The sequence below is a fragment of the Onychostruthus taczanowskii genome, unplaced genomic scaffold (assembly GCF_017590055.1).
Source record: "Onychostruthus taczanowskii isolate IOZ18803 unplaced genomic scaffold, ASM1759005v1 scaffold6, whole genome shotgun sequence".
NCBI lineage: Eukaryota > Metazoa > Chordata > Aves > Passeriformes > Passeridae > Onychostruthus > Onychostruthus taczanowskii.
In genome coordinates, this window is record NW_024503679.1 from 3,272,651 (window position 1) to 3,295,555 (window position 22,905).

Consider the following 22,905-nt stretch of genomic DNA (forward strand, 5'->3'; position numbering starts at 1 on the left):
GCACATCTAAAGCAGTAACTTACTGTAACGTACCCCACTTTGCAGTGGGCAAAACCGGGCACGGTGATTTCCAGAACGAGGATGGAAACGGAAAGGAAGCGACGCTTCCCATCATCTCCCCCTGCCGCGGGACACCGCGGGGCGGAGGAGCGCTCGTGGTGCAGGGGCGGCTGGGGCCGCTCCGGGCCCTGCTCTGCCGCCGGCATCGTCCAGGAGCGCCGAGGCCACGCTGGCCCAGGGCCGTCGAGGGAAGGAGGAAGGCGGCGGCCCCGCGGGCGGCCCCGGGCAGGGCTGTGCCGGGGGCTCGGCGCGGCTGCCGCGGGGGCGGAGCGGACGCTGCCCCGCTCGCCTTCTCTTCCACTCACCCACGCCGTACTTCTCGTGCTCCGTGGGTATCCACATGCTCGCGGCGTGCGAGCGCCCGTTCCCCCGCCAGCCCCTCCGCCGGGGGCGGCGGTGGCCGGCAAGCGCGTCCGCTGCCCGGGGCTCCCGCCGCGCTCAGCCGCGGCTGCCTGGCCCCAGCGGCGAAGGCACTGTTCGGTCGGGCGGACTGACTGAAGCGCGCTCGCCGCTAGCCACTTATATTCCCCGTCCCGCTGCACGCCGGGGAACGTAGTGCCTCGATGCGGCCGCGCCCCTCGTCGCCCGCGGCCGCGGGAGAGACTACGAGCCCCGTCTGGCCCCGCGCTCCCCACCGGGGCGGAGCGGGGCGGAGCGCGGCTCCCCGGGCCGCTGCGGGCAGCCAGGGGAGGGAGGGCCCTGCGGCCGGTGACTTCATGAGAAGGAGGCGGCGGCGGCGGGAGGTGGGTCTCGCTTTCCGTCTCCCGGTGCCGTCTGCAGGGCGGGCGAGAGGCGGCCGCTGCGCCGGGCAGCGCGGGCGGGGGACAGCGGTGACGGAAAGCGGCAGCTGGGGGGGGACGGCAGCGCTGGGTTGACTCCCTCCCCCCCTTCCCCCTCCCGGCCGGAGGAAGATGGAGCTCGGTTAGTGAGGGCTTGCGGGAGGAGCAGCGGGAGCAGGTAAGAGCTGCTACTCCTCCTCCCGCGGCCGGGCTGCGGGCGGGCCGGTGTCATTGGCACAGGTGGGCCCGGCGCTGCCGTGTCCTTGCTCGCGGCGCCCCGGCCGCAGGAGTTCCCGCTGCGCGGAGCTGCGGGCGGACAGCCTGAGGGCAGCGCCCTCGGCCGCTGCCCGTGAGGGCAAAGCCGGGCGTTCAGAAACGCCCCGTGCCTCGGGGTGTCGTGGCGGGGATGCGGGTAGGGCTGTCGGCTCTGCCCCCGCCCCGTCTCCCCCGGCTCATTGATGAGCTCCGGGAAGGGCTTCTGCATTGCAGACTCGCTTCGCTCCTGCATTCGCGGAGCAGCCTGCATTCAGCCTCTACAAGGAGCCTGTTCCCTGGCCGGGTGGTTCGGTGCTGCTTGGGCAAGAGGCCGATTCGGGCAGGTGGGATGTCCTTCTGTGTTTCTTAGACCATGTCAGGACATTTGGGAGGATTGACCTCATTCGGTAACTATTAGATGTACATATGATATTTGTTCTTCTGAAACAGCTACGAAAGGGTACTGCCTGGATTTGTGGGGATAACGCTCATTAGGAGCTCACAGGGTGCAATGTAGTGCAGTGAGATATAACGTGTATATAAAACATAATGCAGCGAAGCACACGACCTTACATAATCTAAATTAAAAAAGCTCACTACCCCTACGCTTACCCTGGAGGTTGTAGGAACATGTCTGTTCTAAGCGCTTTCTGGAGACTCGTTCGGTACCTATCTGACATAAAGATGCAGCGTGCCCTATGAGCCAGTGCTGAAAATAAAAGGATAAATTGTTGACTACTTTTGCTGTAGTTCTGTCACAGTAAGTTCCTCGTTCATGGTCAGTGTCTTGCACACACAGTGATATTCATGGCTACATGGGCATACACAGCTCCCACAGCCAGAGGGAATGGTCTCTTCTGTTGTCCCTTGGATGTGCCTTTAAATTGACCAGCTAAAACACTGTCATATTTTAATAAACTCTTGAGGCTTCTCTCCTAGGCCTGAATAGTGCTGCATTTTCTAGCATATGGATATAAATTTGATGTAAACAGAAAGAAACCTTTCACTCTTTTCATTTGACCTTCACCATCTCAGACAAATACTCAAAACAAATGATCAGGGAAAGTATTTTGGAGAGGCCTGGTTTAAAATATGTTGCTGGTTGCAATGTATGCAACTCATATCTAGGGTGACATACAGTCAGTGTTCTGAGCTCTGTATCAAAGGGAACTAATGTCTGATAAATTTGGCCCACATTTTATTTTAACTCAGTCCTTACAGATGACATTGACTTTAATAAAGGTTGCTATGGCACAGATTTAAAGCAAGTTGTATTAAGCTTCTGGAATTGAAACTGCTGTTGATAGGAAAAGTGTTGTTGTGTTATTTACAATCTGTTATTAAAATATGAGTGTGTTAGCTGTTAAGGCTGGATCTGGCTCTGTTTTCTGCTGTTGGTGTGAATTGACTAAATGGTCCCTTTCTATGGATGGAGGCCAGGTTTTTCCCTGGTATGACTGCTCACGCAGGGGCAAGCTAGACTTTTCCCATTTGAATCTGGAATATAGATGAATATCAGTGCCTACCAGCCGCTGGAACACTTTCTATTGCAAGGCTGATGCTTTTGCTGAAGCTGTAAGGTTGGTGTGGAGTACAGAACCTCTGTGGGCTGTGCGTGCCCACACAGCAGCAGTCGTGGTGTGACGTGGGGTAGCAATGGCACCTTTGTGAGTTTGGCTCTTTTGTGATACTACATTTTCATGTCTGTAGATTTTACAAGAAACTCAGTCATCTTCAGGACAGTGTAATTCAGGTATAATATAATAACTGTTAAGGGAATTAGACTGGGTAGGGATCAGATCTTAGAGTCATATTTTTGCATATGTATAGTGCAAAAGCAACTGATTGTTTGCTTAATAATAATGTATCTGATTTTGGAAAAGGTTTGTTTGGGGTTTTTTTGCCAATGGATTATAGAAGATTGTAGTCTTGGTTTAATCAGTACATATTCATGTAGTGGTGATGCTGGCTGGATGTTACGGACTCCAAGGAAGCATGTAATGAGCAGGTAGAAATGAATTTAGTCCTTCCTTGGTAAGCTTGACTCTGCATCTTTCATTGCCCTGGCACATCTCTCTTATTGTCATGTTGGCAGACTCAGCAAAAAGGCCATTCAGTGAATGGGACTCCAGGTAAGGCATTTCATAGAGCTGTGCACATGCAGGCTCTGAACACTGATGGTACTGGTGCAACCATTGTGCTAATTGTTGTCATAGTTGCCCTTCATGTTATTTATTTAAAAATTAGGGAATCTATGTTTTAACCAGCACTATACGTAGAACATCTAATTTAAATTAAAGCTGCATGTTTTAAATATAATCCCTGTGGTGTTTTCAGATCATTTAGAGTCTTGTATGAATTCATTATATCTGTGTTATTTTGGGGGGAATGTTTTTATTGACTTTGTTATATACTGCATAAACTCAAGAATTAAAAAAAATGTGTATATCATTGTGCTGTCACATACGGTTATTTTGCCTGTTCTTGCCTTTGGACACAGTAACCCTCTGTAGTCTTCACGGGAGGAGAAGAGCACTTGCAAAGCATAATCATGTATTGAGTTATACAGGAGAGAAAGTTGGACCTGAGAGAAGGAAAGGACCAAGCAGAATGATTGTTTCCAGACAGTCTACACCTCGTATCTTGCAGTTTTTAATGAAGTCTCCTTCTGTTTAATATTTTCTGCATTTCAAAAACATAGTGAAATCTGAAGCTCCTTTTCACTCAAATTTCATAACATATCTTGGGATTCATGTTAAGTAAAAATTAAACATGAAATTAAACATAAACATTAAATTAAGCAAATGGGAAGCTTAAAATACCAGGTGCAACTGTTATTAAATTGAGGACTGAAAATAGAAGAGGCTTTGTTGTTGTTGAAGATTTTGTATTCTACTGGTTCATTTATCACTGACATGACTATACAAGCATTCATAGATATTTAGACTAAAGCATGGAGCTAAATGGTATGTGGACCTGCTAAACAAATAAATCAGGTTGCCCTAATGAAAAAGCTGGGAGATTAACCTGGCTGCTTAGATGGTCTGAAAATTCAGCTGTATAGACTTATACAAAAGTAGTTTACCTGTTAAGGTGTGGTAGAAATATTGCATGGATATTATATTTCATTTTCCTGTATTTCTTTATCATTGTTTTCCTATGGCAAAGCAGACACAAAACAGAGAAGTTGAGTAAGATGGCAGAACTCTTCTCAAATCGTAGGAGGTAATTGATTGGTTTTAAGGGCAGATTAATTAGTATATACATGTAAATGTAACAGTGCAACACACTCACTGTCAAATATTTTCTAGACCTTTTTTTGTTGTCTTTCCCCAACTACTGACCCAAGGAAGGAAAAACTGTAAATCTGACAAGCGTGGAGGTACTGGAGGTATGAAAGACTTGACTTACTGTTCTGTTTTCATATTGTTCTCCTAACATCACTGTTTTCGTGATTATTTCTGAGTTTAAGCAGTTTGAAAAGACAAAGCTAATTGTGATGTATTTAGAGTCTCATTCTCAGTTTACTTAAGTTACTTGTTCCTCTATTTGAGGTTGGTGTTGTCTGTTTTAGGATGCTGTTATACCAGTGATTTTTAGCTATAGTGCTTTGCTGTAGTGTTTTACTGTGGATTGTTGACATTATCTGTATTGACACAATAGAGATATCAATACAATATCTGTATTGACATTATCTGCATTATTGACATTATCTGTATTTATTTAATATCTCTTGGATGGAGCTTTTGAAAAGCTTTAGGCTTGAAACAAAGAATTTGTTTAGCTTGCTTACTAGCTTTTATTAAAAGGGTTTATAAATCCATTTATTTAGAGTAACTCAGCCTTTTGAAATATGCTTTCAGTAAAAAAAACCAAACCAGAAATATCAGGACAAAAGTATGAATTTGCTCTAAGTTAGTTTGAGAAATTATTTTCTTATGTGTTTTACAGACAACATGAAGGATTGGTGTTGCTGGAAGTATTTTTCAATACTTGCAGGACATTTTCCAGGCTGAGCATATTTGCAAATGCTTCACAATATATTTTGTAAAATTAGAATGCTTCCTGTTCTACATTGAAAATTCCTTTGGTCAGAACCCTGAGATTTGCTGCTCTCTACTCACGATTTCAGTCTTGTATGCAATGCTTCAATTTAGCCTGTACACAGAACAAAGTATGGGGGTTTTGTACAAAGGGTAACATAGCTATTTTTATCTGTCAGTGCTTTGCAGATACTCAGTTCTCTACAGTGATTTTTTTTTTCACTTGCACATTCTCTTATGATCTGCTGAGTAATCATTTGCATTGAGTAGTTAACCAAAGATGGGGCAAAACCCATGTAGGAACTGGGCAAGCTGTAGAAGAATTTTGATTCTCATTTTGGTCACAATGGTTATATTTCCACTATTGTTTTCGGAATTAGAGTAAGGAACACTGAGAACTTGTTCTTTAATTAGATGCTTGAAATATCACATTTCTAATCCTGATGTCTGCTGACATTAGTGGCCTCTGTCCTATGGAAATGTACAAAGTGGTTACTGCTCTGTGTGCCCAGGAGATGTAATACTGTGATGTTATCAAAAATGTGTTCAAATGCCTTTGATTAAAATGGCTAGCTGCCATGGTGATAGTGCCATAGAAACTGGTAAAATAATCAGTGCCTATTAGGAAATCTGAATGAAAAATTCTTCTCTAGTTTTCTGTCTTTTATGTTTCAGCACCTAAACAGGAATGAAACTCTGCTGATGTTGTATTTCTGATTGAAAAACATACTGAATGAATTCCTTTGTATTACACAGCAGACCGGGCTCAGGTTGTTGTATTGGTACTGCTGAAACACTAAATGCATGAGTGACTGACAATTCAGTCATCCCACAGATGACTTCTAGTCCCAAGAACAAGGGCACTGGGGTAGGAGACCTTTCTTACAGAGCTGCTATTTATTGTCATGTCACTTTACTTTTCTCCATTGTATTTACCTTCTAAATAGTACAAGAAATATAATTTCCTTCAAAAACACTTCAAGCAAAGAAGGGCTGTGACTGTCCCATAGCCAGTGTCTACATAGACACAGCACAGCAGTGGAAGATCTTTAATTTGGGAAGCCTGACTTTGTAAGGGTTTTATCTGACTTGAACTATGCAAATCTTGAGTACAAGAGTGCCCAATAACGTCATATAACACTAATATCTTTACTGGCTTAGCTTTTCTCATCTCTTTTGGGATCTATTGCAACAAGAAAGAAGGTGCAAGAAACAGTGCCTGGCTTGCATTGCTCTCTGTCTCTGGTTGGACTGAGTCATTTCACTGTTGCTGATTAGTGACTCTGTAAGGTACTTAGACCCCGTTGGAAATTGCTAGGCAAGGATATGGGGGGATGAACACAGATGTATCTGACTAGCTATATACTGATTAAATTTCTGTGCAAGCACTTATGTTGCCTGCAGAGTTTCTGAGGTAGTGCAAACGAGCTTTTATCCTGTGTTCAATAGTTTTCCCTCTTAGAGCTGAGATCAGCGTGAAGGACAGTTGTTTGGTGGTGGTGAACTTGAGTTTATTGCTTAGATTTATCCTGTACTAAGCAGTAGACAGTACAAGAAAACACAGACTATCAAGCTGTACTCTTAGATACAGAGATGATAACACACTTTCTCTAATCAGAATAACATACTTACCTGAGAACAGAACCCAGACTAAAGCACTGCAGATGGATGTGTCAGGAACAGTTTCTGCCATCCCTTAACAACTGCCCATCTCTTACCTGAGAATATGTAATATCCCAGTAACTTCTGTTTCAAGTCTTGGAGCTGTTTCATTGTCAATTTTTAGGAAGAGGAGGACATACAGGTGTATTAAATAAAATTATGGTAATGAGACAGGATGGTTTTAGTGTAAATAAAGCATTGATTTAACAAAATACAATTAAGTGTGAAGCAATGAAATCACCTCCATGTCTCTCTAAACAACTCTTTACATATTTGTCTCTGGAAAAACACAACTGGTTTGGAGGAAAGACAGAGTATAAAGGGAAGGCAGATTTATGTAATTTCAGCAAAAAGAATAACAGAATATACAACCTGTAGATCAAGTTCACATGTGGGAAAGATTCAGTTAGAATGGCATGTTCGTCTGTTCTGCCAAGCACAGCTGAGTTAAGAGCTGGAGATAAGCTTCCTTTCAGAACAAATTAACAAAAGAACATATAATGGAGAAAGGCACGAGGATAAGGTTAAATAAAACCAGGTTGATACACTGTTTGCACTTTGCTAAATTGAGGTTGTTTGCTGGTAAGAAATTGCCATTGAAAAGTATCCTTTTTCGTTACCCTGAGTGCCATGCATTTACAAGGAGGGGATTAAAACTGGAGATTGTGAAGTTAAACTGAAAATTCAAAATTTAAATGAAAAATCATGAGAGCTGAGATGGTTTATATCAATGTTGGTGTGTCATGTTTGGTTTTCCAGCAATCATAAAAAGCAAGGTTCAAAATAAAACTATGGGAAGGTATGCCAATGTTAAGTTGTTTAGGGTGGCATTTCCAGGTTTTAGTGATGGTTTTCCACAGAGATTTGAGGCCCTATGAGCTACTGTCACAGCTTCTTATCGTGTACAGTTTTGATATCTCAGGATGCAGATGAAGAAAAATTACATATTCTAATACTGGACTTTTTGCAGTAGTACTTCTGTATGGAAAGAAGACCTGTGTGAAGGAATGAATTTTTGACCCTTGTAGTTGGGAGTGTCTCAGTGGCTGACGAGAACTGCAAAAGCCAAGTGTTTCTTAGCCATAGACAGTTTATGTCTTCAGGCTTCTTTATATGGATGCATATGAACCTCAGATGTACAGAACTCACATCTGTGTTTATAATTGAAGTTTTCTTAGATGTTTGTGTTGTGGTTCAGTTCACTGTTCAATTCTTCAAGACAGAGTTTCAAACAAAGTAGGAGAAGTTGCTTGCACTCATATGAGTAATCCTCCTTTTCTGAGAGGCAGCCAGAAGTGCTTTGCTGGTTTGCTCTTTCTCTCATATTTCTGTCACTGTGTATAGTCACACTTGTATCTCTCTGCTCTGGCATTCCAACCGAGCATGCTTAGTAGATAAGGACTGTATAACAGTTTTGGGCAGGAAATACAAAGGTAGCTATTCATTAGTGTATAGTCAGGCTGTAAATACTCAGCAGAATTTAATCAGGATTATTGAAAGGATGTCTTTTCTTGGCAAGAATAAGAGGAAACAAAAGGCTGTGAAAAAATGTTATATGAAGGTTCTCTTAAGAAACCTCATGTAGAGATCTGTATTATCTCCTGGGCAACACAGTTTACATTATTATAATTCTGCATTGTTCAAAATTTCTTCTGACATTTACAGATAAAAGCCCATGCAGAAGAAAGAGCAGCATCATAAATCTAGAGCTGTGTTATTTGTAACAATAATCACTGTTATCTCTCTCTGGGCTGCATCATCTTTGTAACAGGAGATACCTGTTTCCTGTCCCTTAATCCATCCCAAATGCTGTTTTCTGTTCCTTTACCTTTCAAAAGGAAGATCCCTGTGATTGGCAGAGGAGGATGTGTCAAACAGTGGCTAGTAGTTGGAAATTGAATCTCGGTACTTGTGACTGGGAGAATAATAATAATTAATATTAATAATAACAATTAATAAGAATTTTGTAGTAGGGTCCAAGTCTATTTGAACTGGTTTTGTGGTTAAAAACACATGCTACAAACTATTAATTACTTACTACACATGAAGGAATCTTTAAAGCAAGCCTGTGTCACTCACTGACACGTGCCCCTCACTGCTGTGGTGTGTTGCACATGAGGCTTGGCAGCACTCTGACTTCAAAAAGATGATATTCTCCTGTCTGCAGATAAGCATTATGTACTCATCCTGGAAAACTGATGCATGTGCTTCCAGTTGAGGTATTGCTGGCTGCTCCCCCTCAGTGCTAATGCAGATCAGGTGCTTGATTATGAGCACACAAGGCTGCAAAGTGTAGACCTCAATTAGCACAGAAATATAAATCATTACCTTTTGCTACCACCAGAAATGAATACTCACTCAGCCTGAGCAGCTCAGTTCTAAGTGTCTGGAGTTGATGACATATTTGCATCCAGGTGATAATCTCTTGACTTTCTTTGATAAAGAATTTGAGAAGCAGAGCTGTTAGCATGTTCCTTCCTCCAGTTTTGTGTCCTAAAATATGCTTTACATGAGAAATGGCCCCTTCAAGAGCTATTCAGTTGTCAGATTTCATTCCACATGCCTCTCATATTTAAGATTAAATATTTTCCTATCCAGTATAAATAGAGAGATATTTACCCATGAGAGAAGACATCTCTGAAACCTTTTGGTTATCATTAAATGCATCTTTACAGAAAGAAACGTGGAATATCCTTCTTTGGACTTCATAATTAAGTTTACTTCCATAAAAAGTTGTTTTATTTTTGTGAGGTAAAGTTTGGGAGAGCACATAATTTTACTGTATATTTTGGGTAAAAATAGTCCTATGGCTTTACTAACTGGTAAAATACATTTTGAGCTGAAATACTAAAAGAGTGGATGGACAACAAGTGGATTTAGTTCACCGCTATTACCAGTACTCTGTTCAAACCCTTAAAACTGTCTTTTACTGTCAGAGAGCTGCAGATTAAGACCCAGATATTTTAAAACACATCTCATGACTAATATCTATGGAAAAAAAGTCTATTTTGAGCTGTTTGAAATGATGCCATGTCAGTATATTCACTTTTGAAATGGGGCGAAATGTAACTGTATAAAATAGTTTGCCACATAGGTGTGATTTCTGGTGATATTTTATCTCCAAGCCATTTCTTTCTTGGATATGGCTATAAAAATATATTATGTTTAGGGAGAGGAAGAAAAAAAGACTAGATTTTCATGAAACCTGTAACTTCATCACTATTGTGTTTTTTGTGGTCTTAAGAGCAGCTAATTTTAAAAGTGATTCAATGCTGTAGAGTAAAATCCTGAGATCTAGATGCAAAAATGTCTACTAAGTCAAAATCTAATGATAGTATCTTGTGGTTATCTTATTTGTTTTTATTGCTCTAGCATGATAAATTTAACCTGGTGTTAATTGTAGTTTTGTAATTTGAGATAATGAGCACTGCAGACAAGGGTTCACCAAGTGCTGTGAAGGTGGAAATGCCAAAGCGGAACTTCCCTGTCTGCACAGCTGTCTGTGCAAAGTGCGACCTTTGTTTGATCTTCTAGCTGAAGTTACAAAGCAAATGAAATGCAGTAGCTGTAGGTGTAAAACTTTATGTGCACAGTTATAAGGGGCTTTCACTACTTTCAAAAGAAAAGGTTGTGGAAAAGGTAGTTGAAGACTCTATAGATGTGTTCTAGAAGCATGAGTTACTGTCAAATTGCAAAAATATTTGCTGAAAACCTGTAGAAATCTTTAAACCTTGTAAAATTATTTTCAAGTAGGAAATTAGCTAATCCTTCAGTAATTTGCCAGGGAAGTTGTGTAGGTTGTTTTTTTGTTGGTTGGTTGGGTTTTTTTAATTTTAATTTTTAGAAATTCCTAAGCAGCCAGGTAAATGAAACTTATGGTCTGTTTAATAAAATATCTGGATGGAGAGAACTGCTAATAATATGCAGTTCTCCTTCTGTGTTGCTTTTTCATGTTCCCACTGTCTGCTTGGCTGGAATGTAGTGGTGTTACATATTTGTAGATCTAACAGCCCTTCCTCAAGCCTTGCACTGTAAAATTGGGTCACTGCATATAATGCATGTTAAATAAGATAAGAGGGTTTGTTGTATTTACAGAAAAAATTAGCAGCAGGATCTCACAGTATTTACAGGTAACATATTTTGGTTAAGAATAAGCACATTCCATTTAAATAAATTACTAGCCATTCACAAAGTGTGTTCTTCTGGAATCTTTCTCTGTGTGTAAATGGCTCAGGATTCAATAAAGTTGACCAAATGTAGCAAAAAGCAGACTATAGCTCTAACATCCAGGGGCTTGATAGCTCTTTTGTTAATGTTTTGCAATAGCCCATTTAAGTTTTGTGTGTGAATAGTTATAAATCTGATTTGGGTTTTTTTTTTTTTCAGAGGCAGATTAAAATGAATTATTTTATATCAGTAGCCATACAGAGAAAATTGTTTCCAAACTTTGCAATGCTCCTTGCCTCAGTTGAAAAGCTGACTACAGGTGCTTAAGAGATCACATGACTTCTTTTAATTGTATTTAAGCTTCTAGGTCCAATGAAGTACTTTTAAAAAGTTTATTATTGTCCTGATGATTAAACTTCCAGATAAAGTTGAAACTTCATTAATAGCCAATTGGTAAAACCCTGATTCTGTAGCTGAAAAAGTAGAGTTGCACCCAAGTCCCAAACCCATGTGTGCTGTCTGTTCTTCAGTACTGTGGAAAAAGAAACATTTTCCTAGCTCTTAGACAGGCCTGTTTAAAACTGAACCTGCAAGGGTGTAGTCTTTGGGATATGGCAGATATTTCAGCATTCTCTTCCAGACTTTCCCTTTCTGGACCCCTCTAGAAGTGCTCTAAATCCACGTTTTCCTAGGAATCCCATGCTTGTCAATCGAGGGCTATAATTGCTTTGTGAATGATGATCAGTCATGAAACAAAGTTTCTAAAATATTAATTTTCACTACCTCTTAAAAAACTCCTTCAAATGAAATGCCCAAAGAATGGGAAAATGTACTGCTGCTATCCAAATTTGCCTTAGTGTTAAGGGGACTAGGACTTAAATGTTATCTTTTTTATTTCAGAGTGTAGTTTCTATGTACCAAAGGGTAAATTCTTCAGAGACTTTGCATCTGTGGTGGAGATTTAGTATTTTGATGGAGAGATGTCCAGGACATGACTCATTAGTTTGCTGAGGCTGGTGGGACATTTATGAGGTTTTGTGATCTGATCTCCTGAAATCACTCTAGCTGTAGAACTCAGTGATGGAATTTCTTCTTAAAATTCCATGGGTCTTGTTGAACTCTAGCATTCTTTTCAGAAAAGACTCTCACTCCTAGTTTACAGACTCTTAGACTCATTAGATGAATATCATAAGTCCATAAAAAGTAGCAGCCTTGGACACACAGGTTGTATCTTTGTTCAAAGAAGCCCTTTTGTATCACCTTTCTTGTGACTAAGAGTGAAGTTGAGTGGAGAGTTTGGGTTTAAAATGACTGAAAGAAAAGGATTTTCTTTTGTGTGGTAGCTGAGGTCGTGTTTCAGTTAAGCAGTAAGTGTATGAGGGTTTTAGAATTGGCATGACTTAAAACAAACAAAGTAAACATCCTGCATTTGTAAAAGTGATCATAGAGTGTGAAATGTTCTTTGCTAGGACTTGCTTTCTATCTACTTGCATTTTATAATTCTATCCTATGATAAAAGTTCCTGTTGGCTTTGCTGAGACCATGGGTAGCTTCAGAGTCCTGTATGCAAAGCCAGGCTGCAGGATCAAGGCCAGGATGGAGAAGCTGCCACTGCTATTGCACATGTTGGCACTTAGAGTATTTTATATGTCTAGAATAGTCCAATGCCCAGGGTAGCAAGTGTTTGGGGAAAAACGTCTTCTTTCTTGGCAGAATAAGCTAAGACAGCTGTTAAATTTCATGCTTAGCTGCAGAGCTCATATGTGATCACTGAAGATGAGTATCTGCCTTAAATAAAGGAGCAGGTCATTAATCTTTTGAGAGCTGTTCATGCAGTTTTTGCAAATACAGAGGCCTTGGGGATAGCATAATTCAGTAGCAGAACCTGCTAGCTCTTGTGTGTCAGGCTGGTGCTAACTGGAACAGAATTAGAGTAAACTTGCATGCTTTCTAGCTGAATTGTCACCAATCTGTTTCAAATATTTTAGTTGCCTTCCTCAGATCTTTACTGTTAATGAAATTACCTCTAAGATTTTATGCATCTAAAAAGATGCAATAACAGTGCCAGAAATTAAATTAATATGCCATGGGAGCTTTCCTAATGAAATTAACATGGTATTTATAACCTTTTTAAAGAGGCTTTTTACCAGTTACAGCATAAAATGAACTCCCAGGAGAATAAGATGCTCTTTGTTCAAGCTTTTATACTCCTGCCTGCTTCTTTCCATGATACATGAAATAGAAATCTTGAAATGAAAATTAATTCTTTGAGATCCTTCAATGGATTCCTAACTTTTTAATTATTAATTCTGAACTTCAGCTTTAGATTAATCTTTATTTTTTTAATCTGTTGGGCTCTGTTTTCCACGAAGTAGCAGCAACTATCAGTATAAAATTAATTATTCTTTGATTTGGAGGAATTAGATGTATATATTTTTTTCTTTACTGTTTGTTTTTATTTTGTAAATGGTGAATCAAATGTGCTTAAACATCTCTAAACAGGTAGTATTATTCCAAAGGTAGGCCACAGCTTGCTGAAGAGAACTAAGAGGAAACTGAGTATTGCTGCTGTCAAAGGTGAGGCAGAGCTAAAGCCAGCATGAAGTGGGTTTATTGTAGTACCAACAAGAGCTAGGCTTTCATCACACTGGTCCCATTTGGGATATCCCTCACCTGCTCTGCTGCCACCTCTACGTTCAGTGGGTCTTCCTTTCCCTGCAGGGTGAGCACTGCTAGGTTGAGAAGGTTGGGTAGAAAGTTACATTGGTTTGTGCTGTGCCTCCCTTTGAAGTTACCAGTCTTGGAAAACACTGGCCAGGGTTCCTGGGCATCCCCTGGCATTCATGTCCATTAATCTCCCATCTCTAGGATTTTCTCTTGTTGCCAGTCATGATCTTTGTTGCCTTCTTTCCTTGGCCTCTTGATTCTGAGACTGCTACTGTTTTATTTTCAACACTTCAACTCCTGTTTTTCTCTGGTTGAAATAGTTAATGTGCAAAAACACAAAGTTTGAGCAGCCTTTTTAACTGCAGGTTCTGCCTCTGTGCTAGCTGGAGGACTCGGAATGTGACCCTTCTGTTTAGTCCAGGTGTCACTGAGGTTTACAAGCCGCGTGTACAGACTGCAGGGAGCAAGTACCAGGCTTCTGCTGGGAGTTCAGAATCCAGCTTCACTCACCCACAGACCCCCACACATCCCCACTGCTCTGCTGCCTGTTAGCATTTGCAGTTGAGCTGTTCTTTTCACTGATGCACTTAGGCCAAAAGCTGCGTTTGCTGCCATTAGGAAAACCTTCATTCACCTTGTCATAGCCTCTGATCTTCACTAACCTGAGTGTCTTGCCTTTGCAGCATACTTCCACACAGAATTTCTAAGTTCACTTGGTTTGTGGATTGGTGCTAGAACAGGAGGGACAGCATATGATTGTCATTTTGCACCTCACACGACAATTTCAAGGTTTACTCTATGTGAAATGTGAGAATTCTAACGTGAGAACTTTCACATGCTGCAGTACTTGACATGATAAATTTCAGGTAGTGTTGTAGTCCTTTAATGATGCAAAAGACTCCCCTATTCACTGTAAGTGTAGAAACATACAGGTAAAATTAAAAAAAATTAAGGTGACTTAATAGTAGCAAAAAGATGTCTGTTCTTATTGCAAATTTTGATTATTCCTTTATATCTTTTCATCTAGCTTTGTGTTGATGGCCTTTTTCTCTGGTGCTTCTGACATAGTTAATGTGAGGGTGTCTCTGTGGAATGGGGAAGGATCACATTTCCCCTCACTTTTCAGAGTCAGGAGTCCTGCTGGATGCTCTCTCATGCCTGGAGGCAGTTGACCCCAGAAATAGAAAGTGTTTGGGGGCAGTCAAGGTCCGCAAGCGTCACTTGTACCTCTCACTGTTGGCTGTCCAATTTTTTTTTTCTGTTACTAAGGTGCTTATAAATTAGAAAGAAATGTTAGTGGGCTTCCTTGAGCTGCATTGTAGAAGCAGCAGAGCACTTTCTCTGGCTGTTATTTTTATGCTTCAGGATATGTTGGGGAGAAAGCATTTGGAATATAAAGAACAGTTTCAGAGATGAGGAAACTTCTGATTTTCTCATGCCACAGGCCTTTCAAGGAGCAGATACTCATCTCATGTTCTTTCCTTGTAGGGTTTCTGCAGCTTTTGGTTCTGCTGATGTGTTTTAATCAGAGGGTTATTGGCACGTCCAGTGTTCCCACGAGAAAACAATGTGGAGCCTGATGGTTTCTTCTGTTGGTTTAGCATCCCTTCTGCTGCTGAATATCAAATTTAATGGGAAGGTTTCAGCCAGCTCCAAGAGCTGTGCTGCTGACTGAAGCCAAAGGAATAGTAGCAAAATGTGTGCTTGCCACAGTTCTAAACAAAAGCACTTCTGCGGTTTAACTTAGAAGGAAATTACAAAGTACTGCTTGGGCAGTTTGCTCTGCTTCTGTGACAGAACTGTAAGAGATGTCCTAAGTACTTTTTGGGTTTATTTTTCATTTAATCAATTAGAGAAAAGGGGTCAGGAGCACTTGGGGATGTAAAATATCAACCTTCATGCAAAGACAAAACGCATTCTAGGTGGTAAGCCTTCTCTGTATTTGTTGTGGAGAAATATCATTGCCACAGAGGGACTTACACACTGTTAGGGTGGAATAAATATCGATGCATATGTGTGTATGCATGTACATGTACATCTAGAACACAATAGTTTCTGTTCCTGCTGGCCAGTGCAAGCTTTTTCCATAGGCCCTTCCTTTCTCTTTCACCTGTGTGTCCTAGGCTTGCAGCAGGTGATGCTGAGAGGTGTAGTGTGTAGTGGAGCTCTGGCCATTCTGGCTTCCCAAGGGAGCTGATTTGGGATGCAGTGAGATTATTAGGGAGTGAATGATGCAGGATTTTTTTTATGCTCTTCATTATAGGTTTTCTTTGAATTTGGGTTTGTTCTAATCTTGTACTGGGGGTGGGTATTTTTAATTTGGTGGTGTTTTTTTTTTTTTCCCTCTCACATAAGTGGTTTGATATAAAGATCATTAACAGCAAGGATTTGCAATGCCACCTCATTGTTTCATTCTTACATGACCTGGGATGAAAATCATGTCACAGGTGCCAGACATGATTGAATTGTCACAGTCTCTGTTTCTGCAGGACAGTGAATGTTATGTACAAAGTGTGTGAGGTTTGTTGCTGCAAACCTGGCACTGAAAGGGCAGTTGGGTTCCTGCTGAGTGGCTATGTGGTTATTGGCTCATCAACTAAGATCTCTTGCTATTAAAACGTTTCCTGCCCCATGAAGAGCATTTGCAGAATGATGTTATGATAATCACCATCTTGATGTATCCATCAGGTGCTAAGTGCAGACATGGAAGAGTAACAGCACATCTCTCCTCAGACAGTTAGTCAGGTGCTGTAGCCAGGAGACATAATAGTCCCCTCAAAAGTGTACATATTTTGTGGTTGTCTTAAAAACTTCTCAAAGATGCAGAAGAAAGGAAAGTAAAAAAAACATTTAAAATGACCCTTTAAAATCAGGAGTTGAACTCCTCAACTCCAATTAACCTGTCATTGCATCTTCTGACAGCACAGTTCTATAACTTCCAATCATTCCCAACTGTAGTTTACTAAATATTTGGAGGATTAACACTCAGATTCCAAATTGTACTTCTTCCCTTGATAGATCATTTAACGGGGGTGGGGATGGGGGTGAGTGATGGAGTGTATAGAAGACAATTGCCAAGTTTGTAAAAACTGAAGGGAACAGCTGCTTAATACATGTGTTAATCAGCTGTATTACTGCCCATGGCAAGTGAAGAGGGTTTTTGATATTCAGAATATTATGAGCAAAGATACCCCTGTGGCTGAGGCAGAAGTTTTAACTTCAGGGAAAATCAGTGCATTGAATACGGCAAATCATTATATGTTAAACCTGGGCACTTGAACTTGGGGCATGATCTTTGTGATTTGGTTTGGGTTATTTTTCTTCACACAGTTGAATAATGGTACAGTTTCTTAAATAAACTGGAAAGACAGACTGTTGACCCCTTAGGCCCTTTTAATTTTAGACACCTAAATTTAGAGTTTGGACTCTCATTTAGAGTATTGGATTTGAGAGATTTGGACTGGAACCCAAGAGCTTCACCCTGTCACTTCTTACATTAAAGTCATCTCTCTGAACCTCTCCCTAATACTAAAATTAATAGCACTTCTTTCTTGCTTTCTTGAGACCTCCTCAAATTGCTTTATTTATATTTTCACTCATTTTGCTTCAGAAGGTATGTATGTTGCAGTTCCTTTTATTAAAAGCAAAATTTCAAGTAGATATGGAATGCAGAGACTTTTTTCACTTATAGTTAGAAATCTACAACTGTCTGCTTTAGGTGAAGCTTACCATGGAGCTCTTCATATAGCTGTGCTATGAGTTCTATCACAAAATGAATTAATAGATTATCCAAGGAAAGGTTGCTTATCATGGTTTTTTAGAGTTAACTAATGTGTTCCCATCATTGCCTGGATTGTAAAGTAAAAGTTACAATAGGTAGTGAATCTTTAGGATTTCATAATCAAGAAAACATCTTCAAGTAAAAAAAGTTACTACATCTGTATAGAGGAGAGACTGACAGATGTTTGTGTTTTAAAAGGAAAAATAGTCTATGATATCTTCAGCACTATTGCATATTCAACCTGTTAGAGTTCAGCTTTGGAAGTCAGATCCAGCACATTCTGTGCTGGGACTATTAAAATCAGATCGGTGCAGCTTTACATGAAACCAGTAGTCTCCAGCTATATAGAAAATGTGGCCTAAAGTCTATCAGGCAGATTTGTGAGTTGGGGTGTACAGCAGACACATGCTGGAGTTCCAAACTACGTTGGGGATGCTGATCTATTATATTGTTCCAGTATACTGCAAAACCAGCATTGGAAGTGACACTGTATTGCTTTAATCACTCTCTTTTGTTCTCAGCAGCTCAGTGGAATTAAGCTTTGGGCCAGACAGTGACAGCTAGAAGCCATTTATGTGAGCTCTGCAGAAAGCAGCCATCATGAAGGGTTCTTTATTTTTATGTCTATTTTGGGAAGAGGGTAGTGTTATTTTCCAGTGGTGTGGAGAAACTAATATACATTTCATGACCCATTTTTGTTTCATGTTTCAATGGTGTCCAAGTGCAAATGTCAGCAAAATCACTCATCCCCACCTCTCCAAAGCTGTAAACCACCTCAGCAGTGCCAGTTCTCTGAGATTTGTTACTTATGCAGTCTTTTTTTTTTTTTTTTAAATTACACATATCAACAGCTGTACAATAATTCTGCATGGTCATTAAGGCACAAAATGCAGAGATAAAGTATGTGACTTTCATGAGCCCTCTCCTGAACACAGCCCTAGAAGAAAGCAGCAGTGTCAGAAGAGTGAAAGGGTAAGGAAGCATAGCCAGGGTATCACTTGAGGCCTGCAGGCGTGTGCTGATGAGCAGTCACTTCACATTTCCCAGATTAAGAGAAGTAAGACAGTAAAAAATATGCTCACAGTTCATGAGGGGTAAAAGCTTGCTTTTTCCTTTAAATCACTGGTATAATTTTAATTTCTTCCAAATGATGAGAAGCAGTAAGGTTGTTCAAAGTTCCAGCATGCTGCCTTTCACACAATTTTTTTTTATCACAGTTCTGATGAATATTTTTTTTTGGCAGCAATATTTTACTTTTCTACATTTTAGAAAGTCCAAAGTAGCTTGACTTGGATGATTGGATACAGCTTTATCTGAGGAATACGTACTTCTGTATAATCAGAAATGCTATTAATGGTCTACAGCTATTAGATGGCAGATATAATATCCAGTTTGGGTTGTGTTCTAGATAACAGAATCAATAGATTATGTAGGAAATTGTTTAGGACAAGATTAATGGCATGTGTTTCATAGATGTTCCATGGTTTGGGTGGATATGTGAAGACTCAGTTTGAATAGTTTATCTTTTTCAATAGGCTGGATTATACAATCCGAAAGAATTTCAAATACTGAGAAAAAATGTTTTCTAATTCTGTTGACATGTTTTTTCTTTAGAAAGACCTGAGTTTGATGAGATGCCTTTCTGAAAGGCAATCAAATTTGGTATAGGAGATTCCATGTACTGGAGAATGAAATGTGATAGTTAAGGCTAAGTGAGAAATGAATTCAACAGATATCCAAGGGAAAAATCTGTAAATCAAAGCAGCTGCAGAATGCAAGCCCTAGTACTGTAGCTTTCTGAAAGAATGCTGTACAAAAATAGTTGTAAAATGTATTTGTAGCAGTGGGAAACTTATATTTCAAATAAGCAAGTATAAATTTATGCCTGAATACTTCACCATCCCCTTTTCTGGGGGTTTCAAAACCTTCCATAGGTTTTGAAAATAAATTCTGGTTTGGTATATCATCCAGTTAATTTAAAAATTAATTTTATTACTCAAATAAGAATCGTTTTGTAATGCAACAGCTTAGACTGGGAGTTTGAGACAGAATTTACTGAATTTTCTATCTAGCGTACTACTGCAATCTGTGCAACTGAGTAGTTAAAGATGCTGTACAAATTCAATAATTAAATGATAACACTTATTTTTCTAAAAAGCTTGTTCATCTGTCAGAAATCATTATTTTCTTTTTCTTGGTACACATATACATTTAGCCTACAGTGTGTGGGGGTGGTTTTGCTGTGGGTGTCTGAGAATGTGCTTTTGACTGATGAGCTAAGCTGTTTCTTCAGGTACTGAAGCAAATAACTTCGGATGCAGCACTCCAGAAAGTGCTGCTCCCAAAGAGAGAGGCAGAGAGGAGCTGCTCCCACAGTGCTCCTGCTCCTGGCACAGGCTTGGCTTTGCTCTGGGAGCTATCATGGGAAAAAATATCTGCAGCTTTCCACTGGTGCACTCAGGATTGTCCCTCTCCAAAAGATGAGCCACAGCTGTGGTCAGTGAAAGATGGACAGAATGCAAAAGTAATGATTCTGAGCTTTGGGGACTCTGAAATGGGATCTTTTAGTAGGAAAGGGAATTGAGCAACTTACTACCTAATAGAATTGAGCAACTTACTACCTAATAAAATATTCACATTACTGCAGTAGCTTTGATTTAGTAGTTGTTGTGTTTCAGGAAGTGTTTTTGATTCGTTTTTCTCTCTAGGAATTGGATGGAGGACTTCCTATAAATAATAATGTTATTTCTGTTAAGTTTCATCATTTGACATATTCTCCCCTTTCCTGTTCTTTTGTTTTCTGTGTCTCAGAAGGATTTTCTCAATAATTTGGGTGATGGAACAAAGGTCAACGGGTTTTTGGGACTGTACATTGGTAACTTGGTTTACCAGCTTATCTTAAGTAATATTTTCACCCCTGGTGATATATTCCCCAATTCTGTACGTGTTACTGGTTCACCAAGGCAGCAACTTTATTTCTACTTCACTGTAATTTTAGAAGGTGTTTTCTTGTCTTCAAGCTTGAAACATGTTTTGGCAGCTAATATGACTCTAAATGAGAAAGCACGAAAAATTGGAACATGGCAAAGAGCATAGCTGTAGCATGCTGTGTTAATTTTTGGCATATCAGAAGTCCAAGCAGCTTTTGATATGTTTTCTTTCTGAAGTTTGGGGAAAAAGGGCTTCTGGTAAGGGCCTAAATAAATGAATGGTGTGTGTTTCCAAGGTTTTCAGCAAAGGAGCACATTAAGTGTGTGAGTAGCCAGAGGACTCCTTGTTAATCCCTTTCCTGCCATCCAATATCTACGGGCTGGGGAGAGGGACTTTATTTGGTGCAAATTTTAACAGAGCTGGTTTTCCTTGCATCAGTATATTCCTATTTGTGGAATATTTGTCACATGGTCTTATTACAACTTAAAGGAAAATAATTTAAATAATCCCTCCTATGAGCTATGATAATTAAATTAATTTTACACTAAAATATAAGTTTCCCTCCAGGCTTAGGAACAGTTGACTTCACAGCTTTTCCAGACAGTCTGGTCCACTGTTAGAGAGGCAACTGAATCTCCCAGATACAGTACAGTACACTAAATATTTTGTTATTTAGACCCTGGAAAACTCCTGTTAAACTTTCCTAAGTTTACTAGAAGGATGTCTACTTGCAAAAAAATCTCATCATTTCTACAGTGTCTGTGGTATCACTTAAAGTTGCAGTTATTTTGCCCCATCAGTCATTGAGTAAAAAGACCTCTGCAAAAGAGGCATAAGCTGCTGTGTCTTTCATTTTGTTGAGACCTGTGTGTATTGGCAGGGTTTTGGGTAGGGTTTTTTTGTTTTTTTTTTTTTTTTTTTTTTCCCCAGAAAGGCTGATGTTTTAAAGAATAGCTGGACTGTCTGTGATAGGGGCTCACTTTTGGGTATATATACAGTGTCAGAGTCTTCAGTGAACAAAATCCCCCTCCTGTTCTTGTCATTTGTTATATTTGAAAGCCAAGTAACTTGCAGAGCCTGGGGTCTCACTCACGTCCTCTGGGTGCCAAAGGCTTTCTTTGCAGGATTGGTATTGCAGCACTGGTGCAGGTGTCCAAAGAGCTTTGCCTCTGACATTGAAGTATCTCATCTAATGAGTCCTCCAATTCTTCAGAGGAGTGGCCAGGAAATAAATAGATTTTTGTAAAAGGAATCAGCATTTCTCTTCCTCTTGCAGTAGATGGTAGACAAAATATGTGGGCTCATTTTGTGACATGGGAAGATGTGTGTCTGCTGAGGTACAGCTCTGCCAACAAATGGAACATTGCAGGGGTTTTTGTTGCCATTTTGACTTCAGAGATTAGGATCCATTTCACTGCTTGCTGGATGCCAGTGAACATAAAATTCCTTTTTGGACTTAAAACCCACTAATTGTACCCTAGTGTTTGGTTACTGGCTTCTATCAATAGTTCCTATATATAAATATATAATTCTACATAAGACAAAATTTCTAGGGGCTTGGTAGAATCCTTCTTGAGGTACAGATTTTTCATGCAGTTTTGTTGGGTTTTATTTATTCAATAACACAAAGAAATTGCATATTTTCTGAACGTACTTGGTAATGAAAATTCACCTTATATTTTCAGCAGTTTGACTGAAAACTGCATTGCCTGGTGTCCACACAGCACTGTAAAAGCTGTTCTGAAAGCCTGCAGTTTATTATTTGTACAATAAGCAAACAATACAAAAATCCATACTGCAAGAGCTACCTTAGCAGAAGACTGTGCTTGCAAATCCAATGACTAAGAAGTTAGGAAGCGATAAAAGAAAATTTATCTAAATCAGTGTCTTATGTTTACTTATTACAATGCAACCTTGTGATAAAGTCATTTATTAGGTCTCAATTTCAAGGTTATAACTTGAGCATTTCCAACATATCTGAAAAGAGTGACCCCAGAAGATTTTTCAAAATAGAGCAATGTTTTTTAAAGATGACCTAGCTTTGTTCATCAGTTCCTCTTCCGTATCAGTAGGTGTGGTTTTTTTCTGTTTTGCAGATACTCTTTGTAAGTTTTGCATAGTACTGGTTTAAATAGGAAGGCCCTTCACAAACTTGTTGAGGTTTTTTAATAAAGGTTTCTGTGAGGTCAGAGATCTGTGCAGGCTCACAGCCCACCCACGCAAGTGTGAGGGGCAACATACTGCAGTTGAGAGAGCTCTGTATTTGTAACTGGGATGTTTTCTAGTCAGCCCTTTATGAATGAAAAGGAAATTTGTCTTCTTATGAGATGCTCTAACAACTTCCAGACAAAGAAAATGTCTTAGGCTAAAAACCTATTGCCATGCCTGACCAGCTGAAACAGGCAAGGTGAATAAGCAACTGCATTTAATGGTGTCCTCGGCTGTCCGTGTGCAAACTGCCAGTGAACACTTGGGAATGGAAAAGAGTGGCAGTGACTGTCAGGTGTGACTACCAGGGTCCCTGTCCTGACTGCCCAAAGGTCCTGTACTGTCACGTAGA

The 22,905-nt window shown here is 40.1% G+C and overlaps 1 protein-coding gene across 3 annotated transcripts in view; it reads left to right on the top strand.

Annotated features, from left to right (window-relative positions):
* Nucleotides 1-817: 817 nt before the first annotated feature.
* Nucleotides 818-22,905, top strand: part of OTUD7A (OTU deubiquitinase 7A) — a 97,200-nt gene continuing 75,112 nt past the window's right edge. For all 3 annotated transcript variants that reach the window (XM_041418784.1, XM_041418787.1, XM_041418785.1), the window contains exon 1: nt 818-1,017. The gene's annotated coding sequence lies outside the window, so the exon portion shown is untranslated. The remainder of the gene's footprint in view (nt 1,018-22,905) is intronic.